This window comes from Alosa pseudoharengus, unplaced genomic scaffold (genome assembly GCF_046254945.1).
Source record: "Alosa pseudoharengus isolate Yale_2024_CS ecotype anadromous, Long Island Sound unplaced genomic scaffold, YU_APseudo_1.1 YU_APseudo_1.1_scf_13, whole genome shotgun sequence".
In the NCBI taxonomy this organism is placed as follows: domain Eukaryota; kingdom Metazoa; phylum Chordata; class Actinopteri; order Clupeiformes; family Clupeidae; genus Alosa; species Alosa pseudoharengus.
Genome location: NW_027468598.1, coordinates 35,949,693 through 35,962,849, shown reverse-complemented (window position 1 = coordinate 35,962,849; position 13,157 = coordinate 35,949,693). Strand labels below are relative to the sequence as shown.

The 13,157-nt window shown below is 40.6% G+C and overlaps 1 pseudogene; it reads left to right on the top strand.

Annotated features, from left to right (window-relative positions):
- Positions 1-1,320: 1,320 nt before the first annotated feature.
- LOC143121282 (P2Y purinoceptor 13-like) lies at positions 1,321-8,432 on the top strand (annotated as a pseudogene).
- Positions 8,433-13,157: the final 4,725 nt, after the last annotated feature.

The window sequence follows — 13,157 nt, the reverse complement described above, 5'->3', positions numbered from 1 at the left end:
GTACATATGTCTACTGTGTGAGTATGTGTCATACATATGATTACTGTGAATGTATGTGTGTGTGTGTGTGTATCTGTTTGTGCACATTCACAGAGAACTGTGTCTGCCCTACCCTCCTTTCGGGGGGTCCAGTCCAGCGGGGGGGATACAGATCAAAACGAAAAACGGGGTTGACATGCCCCCTTAAGACCAACATAGATAAAAAAGGTGGACCTCCTAGGCCCTACGGTTCTCGAGATATTCACAGAAAATTGTCTCCGGCCACCTACAGGCCAGTTGGTGTATAGTAACATAAATTAATTTATTGTGTGGCCCCCCATGAACGGAATTCCACGAAACTTGGCGTGCATAATGATCCTACACTTCCAATTTCGTGCAGTTTTGACTATGTTAGGTCACAGATACCTGTGATTACAACACCTCATTTTTACTTTTTTGTGTTTAACTAGGTGGCGCTATACAAGAAATGAGTTGTTATGGAATGGGTTGACATGGCCCCTTAAGATCAACATACAAAAAAAAATGGTCCTCAGGAGATATTCACAGAAAACTGTGTCTGCCCTACCCTCCTTTTGGGGGTCCAGTCCAGCGGGGGGGCTACAGATCAAAACGAAAAACGATGGTTCCATGCTATCCATGTGGGGTTACATGCCCACCAAGTTTCGTGTACCCCGGTCCTTCAGTGTCCCGGGAATCATTGACGGAAATTTGGGCATGCGAAAAAGAAAAAAAAAGGCATCAAGGCGGTCATAATAATTCAGTGGAAATGCATGGATTCAGTTGCTTCCAGTAGCCCCAACTGGAATCCATGCATTTTTGGAATCTGATCCCTTATCATACCTGTTCGTTCATATTCGTCGCTCGACTTATCGTGACTAAATTCAAGATGGCGTCGAACGGTAAAATTCCTTAAGGTACTGTCTGTATAAATCGTCTTGTAAATAAACTACCAGTGCTTTTTCAAAGTTCTCCATGTCTCGTTTTAAATGTCAAGGCCCTCGGAAGTCTACCAATGAAGTATGGAGCTACTTTGAGCCTCGTAATTGGTGTAAAACAGTGATTTATTTGCATGGCTAGGCCGATGCCCGAGGCACCACAACGAAACACTGTTGGTAGCATTGGCTAACTAGCGCCAGATTTCTGAGTGCAGGGGACAAGCCGAGGTGAGCTATGAGACATACGTTCACACTCGGTATCATGTTTCAACACACTTTAGGTCAAAATCACACCGGAATTATCCTTTAAACACACATGGGGAAGCTGAACAGTCCAATCAGTAGATTATGATAAGCTAGCCAACTGTGCTACTTTGTTTACAATATGTCCAGGCTTCAACCAGACAGCTGAATTAAAGAGGTAGAGTTGTAATAGAAATAGTATGCCTAGGCTATAGGCTAATCTGCATAAAGTGTGCTGTCATAAATATCAGACATTCAGTATTCTCTCTTTTTATATCAGGATATAAAAAAATGCAGATATATTATATTATTACATTATAATCCTCTGGTGTTATTTAATAACAAAGATGTGGTGTAGCATATGACTGAGCTAGGCTTAAGGCTAACAACAGTAGAATGTAATTGGTGCAGTGATGGCTCATGATACAGTACAAGGAACACTCATAGCCAGAATCTTGTTAAAAACAAGACAAAAAAATAGACAAAAGGTCAAAGTTTGATAAATTGTGATAGAAATACTGTAATACTTTAACTTTTGTTAAAACATTTAAATGATAATTCAAACACCTAAAGTAAAATAAAAGGCCTATAATATACAGAACGTTACTGTGTGTTTTTAAACATTCATTTATGAAGAAATGCTGTTTAACTTTGCATTGTCACTTTAAGAGCATTGAGTCTTTACGTTCCCATGATGCCCTTTTGCCAGCTCTTGTTTACAAGCCTTTTGTTTGAGTTACATTGATAGCACAAACAATTAACAATAATATGCACAATATTAAGTTGTTATAAGCAGCCTTTATTGCTTTGGAAATGGACATGTGTAATGACAAGTTGCTTCACATTTCTGTTTGCAATTAAATGTGAGTTATGAGCCTGGTAGCCACCTAGCTATGTGAATGTGTTTCAGTCGACTCTGCATTCGCCTTATTCACCCGGTGGCCAGAACGAGGCTACAGGGTACACTTGCCATTACACCTCAGTCCAGCAGATGGTGGTAATGCACTCTGTTTGCAAACTGCCAAAAAAAGCTCACAGAAATAGAAGAAGGGTTCAGTGAGTTTCAGTGAGGTTTTTGGCAAGTGTAATGGCAAGTGTACCCTGTAGCCTTGTTCTGGCTGCCGGGTGAATAAGGCGATTATCATGTGCTTAATGTAAAATGCTTGGTAAACAAATTATTGAAGACCCACCAATTCCATTCAACTAAGGCAAAGAAGTAGACTAGAAGTAGTCTTTATATTCTTGTCCATGTTTCAAGTCACATTGATTGCAGCCTATAATGAAGATCCCTCTCACCAATCTGAGTTTAAAAATGGTTAGTTGTTGGAACCGGATAACCTTGCAAATTGCAACCTCCTGTAGCCTCATCTTTGTTGCCTTCATGATTTCCTTAAAAGTTTATTATATTAAAAAGGAGATACACAATGACAAGCCAGATGGAATCTGCCAATCTCTTTGTCTCTCTCCTGCGTGCACATGATGCGTTCCCAATTAAGTGGAGCACTGTAAGTAAAGCTAGATCTGCTAGAATTTTGATGTTGTAAGACTGCTTTTAAAGGCTGTTCAACATCTACAGGGGTTTATACATTCTTAGACTGTATTTGCAATTTCACCACCTAAAAAATGCCAGGTGGCAACTAGCCTGGCTAGCGCCACCACTTCTCAATGAGACGTGGTCTGGGAACCAAACGTTAATTTTCTCGTATTTGAAAAAAATGCCCAGATCCGTTTATTGGGTGCCACGGATGTCTATCAAATGCGTCTGTGCATAGGTCATCATCGTCTTGCTTTCCCCCTTGTTCTGTGATTGGTCGCCTATCTCAGGCGAAAATTTGCTCCATGGTCTCCAGGCTGCCTTAGCAGCCTGAATCAAATCGCGCGCAAGGCAGCATGGGAACACCCAGGTGGCAACCAAAAGTTTCTTAAAAAAAAAAAAAGCCCACACGTCCAACTTTGCATTTAAAATGTGAATACCGTAAATACAAATAAAAAAAAAGTATATTGTTTAATAGAATAATAGGTACAACACATATTTAAACAATTTCTTCACTTTAATCTATTTCTTGGTTTAAATTAGTATTTTACCTGGTTGCACTACCTGACTTGGTTGTGGTTGTGCCACCTGACTTTTCTACTAATTTCAAATTACAGGCTTCTTCTTGGACACCTATATAGTGTCACGATACCAAAATTAATGTTTCGATACCGAAGTCAAGAATTGCGAATTCGATACTTCTTCGATACTTTTTTTAAAAATGTATTGGACCACCACCTTGACGTCATCAGTCATATTGAATATAGGCCTACTGTAGTGTGATCATTCACACCAGTGGCCATCCTAGATTCTGCTTGACTCCCTCCACACACACACACAGAAAATGATGGCTTATGTCATATGTTTTTATTTTAATATATTTTGAAATTCATAATATAAAGTGCATTTAGTTAATAATGTATAGTAGTGTATATCTGCATAATAACTAGTAGCTAACCATATTTAGTAATTTGAAAACTTCATATTGATCTTTAAAGTATAGGGCAGTTCCAGCGTTACGGATGTGACAATTGGACTCATATTGGTAAACAAAATGCCTTAGAGTGGGGGCAAAATTAGTATCAGTGAATTAATTTGCATAACTTTTAATGCAACCTCTGTCCTCTGAATACTGAGAAATCCTCAAATTTCATATAATCAATTTCATCCTAAGAATACAAGGCATTTTATCAGCGTTATGGATGTGACATGAAATGGACACACTTTTGTGAGAGATTACAGGTTTTCTACAAACTCTGTGAATTTTGAAGGAAACTGCCGAAACTATGATATATGTACCATGAAGGAGACTTGAATGAACACAAAAAGTGTGTTTTTGAAACTATGCGTCATTTTCGTAATGCATTATGTAGGAAAAACTGGCGTTATGGATGTGACGGTTTCACGTTATGGATGTGACGTGTCTGAACCAGTCCTCGACAAACTACATAAAACACATAATTAAGTAGTGAATTTTTATATGAAACAATTGAAATAGTAATCATGAAAAACTAGCGATGAAATTATTGCTTCCTCAGTGCCCACTAAGATCCACAGGAAGAATCAGGACAACAAGTAATTTAAAATATAAAAAAGACATTTATTTTTTTCCTTTTACTGTCATCAATTTTGGTCAGTGATTCCCGGGTTACTGAAACACCAGGGAACATGAAACTTGGTGGCCACTCCCCTAAATAACTAGCCCTACCTGAACCGTTGCACCCAAGATGACAAAATATTTATGGTATGTTAGTCTCAAGAGCCCGCATGAACCTATTCCATACCCACTCATTTGTGATTTGCACACATAAAGTACATGCACACGCACGTGCACACACGCACATGCGCGCACACACACGCACGCACGCACGCACAGTCGCACACATACAGATAGACAGGCAAGCACACACACACACACACACACACATGCACATGCACAAACACCCACCCACATGAATGCAGATACATAAACACACACACACAGGCACGCATACGCATGTGGGCATGCAAACACACACACACACACACACACACACATAAACACACAAACACAGGCACGCATACGCACATGCACACACACAGACACACACACACAGACACACACACACACACACTCTTTTAAACAAAAGCAAACTCACATATGCACACATTTACATGCACATGAGTTGCAGGAGTAGGAGATGGAGACAAATTGACAAGCGTGATTTATTTTTGCGAAGAGAATATGCAGGACTGAGAGGCGGTCATATTTTGTACCGCTATGCAGTACATCTAGTTTATTGCTGCCCTTACTCATGTTACTCTGTGGGTATTAGCTACAGAGGACCTGACACTTCAAATGCTATAAAACGTTATGGATGTGACATGGCCATGGAACTTGCTGACTTAAAAACAAAAGCCTTACAAATGTAAGGAGTTGTGCTCTTAAAGGCAAGCTGAGCATAGACATTACTCTACCATTCCCTTGTCAATCTGGAATTTGTCAAATGACACAATTTGTTTGAACATTGGGTCCATTTATCCACTTTTGAAATATGTATAATATTACCATGTGAAATATGTTGTTTCTGTATGGTTGCACACCATATTAATGATGTAAAAAGAGTGTCATCTCCATCAAATTCAATCAGATCAGTTACAAACAATAAAATATAGACCTAAATGAAGATTTTAACAACAGTTCTATTTGCGTATGCACAACTTTTTTTTCCATGGTAAGGATGACCTTTGCATGGAATTGCCCTATACTTACTGTAGGCATGTCTTTAATGTGGTGTTGGTGATGTGTAATTGAGTGCCTGTCACTTTAAGAAATACATGAGAGTAGCCTAATTAGCCTTCAGTCTCACGGTTTTGGTCTAGTGAATAAAAGCTGCGCATAGTGCATAAGGATATGTGGAAGCATTTCATTATGTTTTCTATGTCATTAGATAAAAGAAATGTTCAAAAAACGTGAAGAAAATCTTTCTGGGATCAGAGATAAGTGTCAAGTGCAATCATTAACGATTTTAGTGAGCACTACTGACAGGCGTGACCTGAGCTAGCGTGATAGTTAGCAAGGAGCTCTCTCCAGATGTAAAAGTTTGCCATGGTTGTGTAGCCTATTTCTAAATTACATTAAGGCCTAAATGACCTAATATAAATCCCACAGCCTAGATAGGTTAGCAACACAAACTTGAGAGATGCAAGTGAAGCAAATCAACTTGATATTAGCCTATTCTTTCACACAAACTCACGTCAGATACGTACGTCACCGCTCATATGGAGGTGCAAACAATCACATTTTTGGTTCCTTACTATGTGATCTCAATGGCAATGTAGCCTTTGTTTGCACCTCCAAAAGCATTGCGTTGCTGGTTACCTTCCCAAAACGCACTTAAACGCCCACAAATACCCGTATGTTTGTGTGAAAGGATTATTATGTGTTGCATCACTTAAACTAGCAGCCATGTCTCTCGTTTATGGCACGACAGCTGCACATAGGCCTACGTGCGTGTAGAGAAAAGATGCGCAGCCACAGGCTATGGGAAGAGGCGCTAGAAACATGCCTTGTGCACACTCATGTTAGGCTACTTCAAAACAAAACGGTTATTCTTAAAAGTATCGATACTGGCCCCAGCCGTGGCGCAATTGGCTGGGGCACCTGCACTGTACGGCGGCGACCGGGATTCGATTCCCGCCCCGTGGTCCTTTCCGGATCCCACCCCGACTCTCCACCTCTCCACTGTCTTATCCGCAATGAAGGCATAAAAGCTCAAAAAAAAAAAAAAAAAGTATCGATACTAATAAAATTAGGCATTGTGACATTTTTTAATTTCAGGGTATTGCGATACTTTTGTAGTATCGGTGCACTGTGCAACACTACACCTATATAACCTTTTGACTTTTCTAGCAAGTTCATCCATTAATTGTTCCAATACAATAAAGAGTTTTATATTAAATAACTTTTTCTTAGTTTTACATTGGTTGTACCACCTGACATGTACACTGTACAAGTCCAACTATGAAGAAAAATTTGCTAAAATTTTTATCAATATTTGAGAGATTTAGAAATGTTTCACTCATCAGTAAAGGTCACTGGGGATCCTCTTAATGAGGCAATATCCTGTTTACTCTTTTATTCAAATTATACAGGCTTTATAGAATAAAATGATGCTTGTTATGAATCATTTAAAATGATTTTAAACCTAAGTAATGGACTCGGACACAAAAATCTGCATGTCACATCATTGACCCGCGTGTGTTTGTGTGTGTGTGAGTGGCCCCTGGAGGTCATCCTAGGCCCTACAGTTCTTGAGATATTCTCAGAAAACTGTGTCCGGCCTATCCTCCTTTCGGGGGATGTGAACGAAGTCATACAGCAAACCTGTCAACCACACTAAGTAGGAACAAGACTTCAGAGCCTTTCACACGCACATCCACAACTACAAATAAAGAGGCATATACATACACATGAGCTCATTTGGGACGTGTTGGTCTTGTTTCTGTCAGCTGCTGAGAGACATGTGAGTGTACCTACCTTTATTCTTTCCTTGAGACTTGCCAATTAAATATTAGATATTACAGTAGATATGACATGAACAGGAACATCTCCAACAATAACAATAAGTGATGCCATTGCAGGTGCTACATAAAACCTGACCAAAATATTAACTTGTGTCATCATGTCGATACTGTCAAGTAATTTGTTACCGACTCTATTCCTGCATAGATATGATGAACACCTCTGAGTACCAAGATAACTCCTCCGTGCGTGGATATGGGGACTGTGGCATCAATCACAACATGGTCGATGTGGTGGTTCCGAGCATCTACTTCCTGCTCTTCATCACAGCTCTGGTGCTGAATGTCACGGTGATGTGGATCCTTCTGCCGCTCAGAACCGAGTCCACCTTCATAGTGTACCTGAAGAACCTGGTGGCAGCTGACCTGCTAATGACGCTGGCGGTGCCCATCAAAGCTGCCAGCAAGCTGCCCGGTGCATCTCTGGGGCTGCGGGCGTTCACCTGCCGCTTCGCCAGCGTCCTCTTCTACTACTGCATGGACATCAGCATCGTGCTGATGGGCCTCATCAGCCTGGACCGCTTCTTCAAGGTCGTCCAGCCGTGTGGCCGCCTGCTCGGCCAGAACCTGCTTTTTGGCCGGACCGTCTCCATCGCCATCTGGACAGTCATGCTGGGGGCGGTCGCCCTGCCAAACGTGATCTTGACCAGCGAGACACCCTCAGGAAGCTCACGCAACCTCTGCATGGACATGAAGACCCAGGTGGGAAGGGACTTCCACGAGGCTGTGATCTTGGTGCTGACCTGGCAGTTTTGGGTCGTGCTGGTTGTGATCGGGTTCTGCTACACATGCATAGCCTGGGCGGTGGTCCAGTCGTACCGCAGTTCTGGGAGCAGGAATGAGGAAGTGAAACGCAAGATCAAAACGAAGGTGTTTCTTGTACTGGGGGTCTTCCTGGTCTGTTTCGCCCCGTACTTCATCATACGGATCCCTTACACGCAGATGCAGGTGGAAAACAAGCACGGTTGCATGAGTGAATCACTGAAGGTGGCCGAGGACTTTACTCTCTTGCTCTCGGCCACTCACATCTGCCTGGACCCACTCATCTATTTCTTCCTGTGTAGAAGCTTCCGAGAGAAGCTGTCCAACCTCGGAATAGTCAGGAGGTTCTTAACCACATGACTCAGGGATCAATGAAAACACATAACATGGATGCTTTTTTCATTAAAGCTGTTTGTGCTGATTGTTGTGTTTGAGTTACATCATCCTTCTTCCTCAGATGCACATTATGTGTCATCACTCTTACTCATAGTTCCAATTCTTTGTTCAAAACATGTGGCTGCGTCTCAAGGTACAGTTCTCTCCATCTTTCTTCAGCTGCTTCTATGGGGTTTCCACACACCTCTCGTTAGCTGACAGAAATAAGAACGTGTCTAAGGTGAGATGAGCTGTTCATATAACTGTGTGCCTCTTTGTTTGTGAGTGTGCATTTCTGTGTGTGTGTGTGTGCGCATGTCTGTGTTTGTATTTCTTTGTGGATGTTTGTGCATGTATGTGAGTATGTGAGTGTGTGTGCATGTCTGCGTCTGTATTTCTGTGTGGATGTGTGTACATGTGTGTGCATGCAACACTTTCTGGACTTACACTCAAACATAATGTGATGACATGCTAGCAGTTACAACTTGTTTGGGGGTTCATGCCACAAAAGGGTGATGCATCAAGTGAAAAACAATTTAAAAACATAGTGAATCATTAAATCATTAAAAAAAACATATTGAACAAATCGTCTGAAGTCTTTCATTTCAAAAGTTAATTTACTGTCATGTTTAAAAAATCCATTTCCCCTGTTGGATATATTCATGGCATTACAAATAGAGTAATGAATGCATTAATTAATATTTGAAAATTATATTTTGCATGCTATTATGCTACCCTGAAATGACAGCCGGTCACTGAAGTTTTAAGTGGGGACTTTACAGTGCAGGATGTGGTCAAAAGTGGGACTCAGAGTTTTATTTATACGCTTGATAAGGGTTGTAATGAGAAAAGAAAGAAAAAAAACATCACCACCACAACCTCGTCTTACAGAGAATGTTTGTTTACATTTCGCTTTTCTGCTGCTAAAGTTTAGCAGAAAAGCCACACAAATGCATGAGAAGCTTATTTTCACAAGGGGCGTGTTGACCTTATTTTCTGAAGGGACGTGTTGATCTTACTTCTGTCATTTACTGCACTAGCCATACTTTATATTTGAGTGGAACTGGTGTTCCAGTTTAGATGGTGAGCAGGTTAACTTGTGATATTTGCATAAAATCCGTGAATATTCAACAAGACCCTGCCTACTTGTTAACAACGCTTTGCTCTGCCTCCGCCCTTCCAGTGCTGGAGATTCACATTTTCACAAGCCTACAGTGCGTGACAGAATATGAAGCAAGATCTTGCCGAAAATGTAATGTATGTATAATACATGTCTGCTTAAGCATCCACACAAAATGTTGTGCAAACAGGAAATGTGTCAAAGTAAATCAGCGAAGGTTTTGTTGGGTTTCGAACATGAGTCTCACTGAGGCAAAATGTTCTAAGCAGTAAGCACTATCACCACTACACCACAGAGAGCAATGCTTGTTATTAGTCTATTAGACTAGTCTACTAGCTTACTAGCTATCCTGATGTCCATGTTAACTGGTGATAGCCTATAACATGAGCAAACACAGCGAATGCATGCCTTGAATAATGCAGATTAATTTTGCCTCAGTAATTTTGCATCACAAACAGTAACAAATGACCCCATCAGACGTTGCTCGTTTTTTGTGCAGAAAGCAAAAATTATGAAGATCACTTAGGCCTCGAACTGCTCACTAAAATAGCAAGCTAGCAGCAATAGTCCACCCTGCTAACCAATTGCACCACTGGTTATTTTGTATCTATACAATAGCATGGTGTTCCTATTAAATGAATGTAGGTCTATGTTGTCTTGTGACAGCTTATTTGTCAATCGATCAAGATATTCATTATAGCAAACATCTAGGCTAAGTGAATGTTTTGCAACAGGCTGCTGAACGAGCAGTAAGTAGGCTAAACTATTTTCTAATTTAGGCTACATGGGAATCTGAAACAGCAACATCTGTCATCAAACTCTCTCATCAAAGTTTTGTAATATATGCTACCATGATAACCATTTTGTGTCGTCAAATTAGGACCAACAAATTAAATAATATTTAACTCGGAGAAAATAAGTTTCATGTGTTCACTTCAAATCATTAGACAGCTCACTGCATAACTTCACCGAGACATGACACTAAGTTATGATAATTTTTGCACATGACTGACGTATTTCATATTATTAACCCCCAAAACGGAATAAAGTGTTAGTGGGACATGCCAGTTTGTTGTACATCAGTTAGGTTTTGGTATGTGAGGCAAAGATGAACCTATTTTGTTGTTTTGAGGCTTGCATATGCCCATGTTAAATTGTGATGGCACCAGTTAACATGGGCGTATATTTCTCACTTATGTTAACCTGTGTTAACTTTGACTAACAGTTCAATATATACATAGAAATCTGGCATCAATTTCAGTGGCTCATAGTGTAGTGGTATAGATGATGTAGAAGCTAATCCAATCAACTTTCTTGTCCATGCGTGGTTCGAATCCCAGCTAGATCGCTAGTTTTATTTTTTCCATTCATTCAGTATGTGTCATATTTGTGGATAATGCTTAAACGGACATGTATTAGACATACACTGGTGATGTTTTCAGCGATATCTGTTATATTGTCTCACTTGCAAACACTTCGTGAAAATGTAGCCTAATATAAACCTGCACTATCGGAGGCAGAGCAGATTAAGAAGTAGGCAGGGTCTTGTTGAATATTCACTGATTTTATGCAAATATCACCAGTTAAACTGCTCACCATCTAAACTGGAACACTGGCAAAAGATCATTATGAGAACTAAACATGTGGACACATTGCTTAAAGTGACAGTGCACCATTTTTAAAGGAGATAAATAACATCAAATTAGCAGTATTATTTGAAAACAAAATTACTTTGTCATTGTTAGCATTTAAATTATATAAAACAATGTGTGTGTGTATATATATATACACACACACACACACATATTGGTGAAAAAAGAGAGTAACACCAGTGGGAGTCACGAGTGACTTCCTGTCACTAGCTAAATGCTATTTTAGCGTGGTTTAAACTCATATGTCGCAGTAGAAGTGACATTTCTGTCACTGTGAAAGGAAACTAGCCTATTTGGAATATCCTGTATGCCGGCTGTTCCTTTTATGAGAACACTTTAACAGTTGACTGAGCAAGCTTTCTTTAGGCTATTGAATGCTTTAAATGTGAATGCTATATGCTTAATTCACCATTAACTAGATTAGCATGGTTCTACATACAGTTGTCATCTAAATGCAGTGTTATGCAGGCTATTCCAAGCATTTTTTTAGCTTAATTTACCTTCATTTAACAGCTTCAGAGTCATTGGAATGGTTATATGACTTTTTTCGGGTTGAATGGTGGCCGTGTCGCTTCCCCCTAGCGCCTGTGAGCGGAAAAACCACCCTTGCAACTGTGGGCCGGCGGGCCGACGGCCTCAGTGTCAGGAAGTACGAGTGTAACGAATTGCTTTACTGCATTCAAATACACATACACGCCAGGCACCGGCTAGAAAAAGGTAGCGATGGAGTTTCTCAGACACTCGTCATGACAAAGCCAGCGAAAAAGAAGCAAAAACTGAGAAAACAGTAAGGAAATTGCCAATACTGCATAGTTTACCTTTGAATGTCTGGGACTAAATTATGTTTTAACTCCATGCTGTTTTTGTTGTTGGACAGTATCGTCTTTGATTCAGAGTTTTCCTGACTCTCACCAGATGAATTTCGTTCCGCCTATCTCCACTCACATCCATCTGGGATCGCTTCCGTTGAGAGTGATTTCGGCACCAGATTTTATGGTAGAGCCAATCAGGACGCAGGGCGGGAGTTTCATAGATGTGACGTAGCGTAGAAGCGACTGTGAGACTGTTCTCAGCGTCACGGGTTGGTTTCGATGTGAGTGGTTGAAGTAGCACGTCAATAGATGACGGACAAGTGACTTATCCAAACATATGCAAGGATTTTTGATAAGGCCCAGCCTTCTGAAACACCTCTCCAATGGATCGATCCCAAATGGATGAGTGGAGCTAGGCGGAACGAAATTCATCTGGTCAGGTTAGAGTTTTCCTACTGTTTTAATAAACAACACACGCACTTGCATGGTTAAAGTAAGGAATTGTTTTCACTCGTTTTCTTGCAATTTCCACATAACTTTAGACACTAAGGCTACATTAAAAAAATGTTGGTTACTATATCTATGACTAGATCGAATCGATCAAACTGATGGGCTTATAAAGGGACGGACTGGGACAAAAAAATCGTCCCTGGCATATATATGGCCCAAGTGGCCCGCAAATTAGTCACACCTACTAGCCTGGGTGTTCCCATGCTGCCTTGCGCGTGATTTGATTCACGCTGCTAAGGCAGCCTGGAAACTACCGCCCTAATTTTTGCCTCAGATAGGGAACCAATCACAGAACAGGGGGGAAAGCAAGACGATGATGAGCTATGCACAGACGCATTTGATAGACATCCGTGTCACCTAATAAACGGATCTGGGCATTTTTTTCAAATACGAGAAAATGAACATTTGGTTCCCAGACCACGTCTCATTGAGAAGTGGTGGCGCTAGCCAGGCTACACACCTACAGTAATTAAATCCCAAATCCTTTCATTACCCTTAAATATGCATATCGTTTCAACTACAAGTAAGTGTCCTGGAGCACTGAAAGAGGACATATGTAGGCCTCACTGGCTGTCACTCTGATCAGAGGCAGCCATGGAGCACATATACAAATATAAAAGAAGTGTTTCTTCAGAATTCAAAGTATCATTT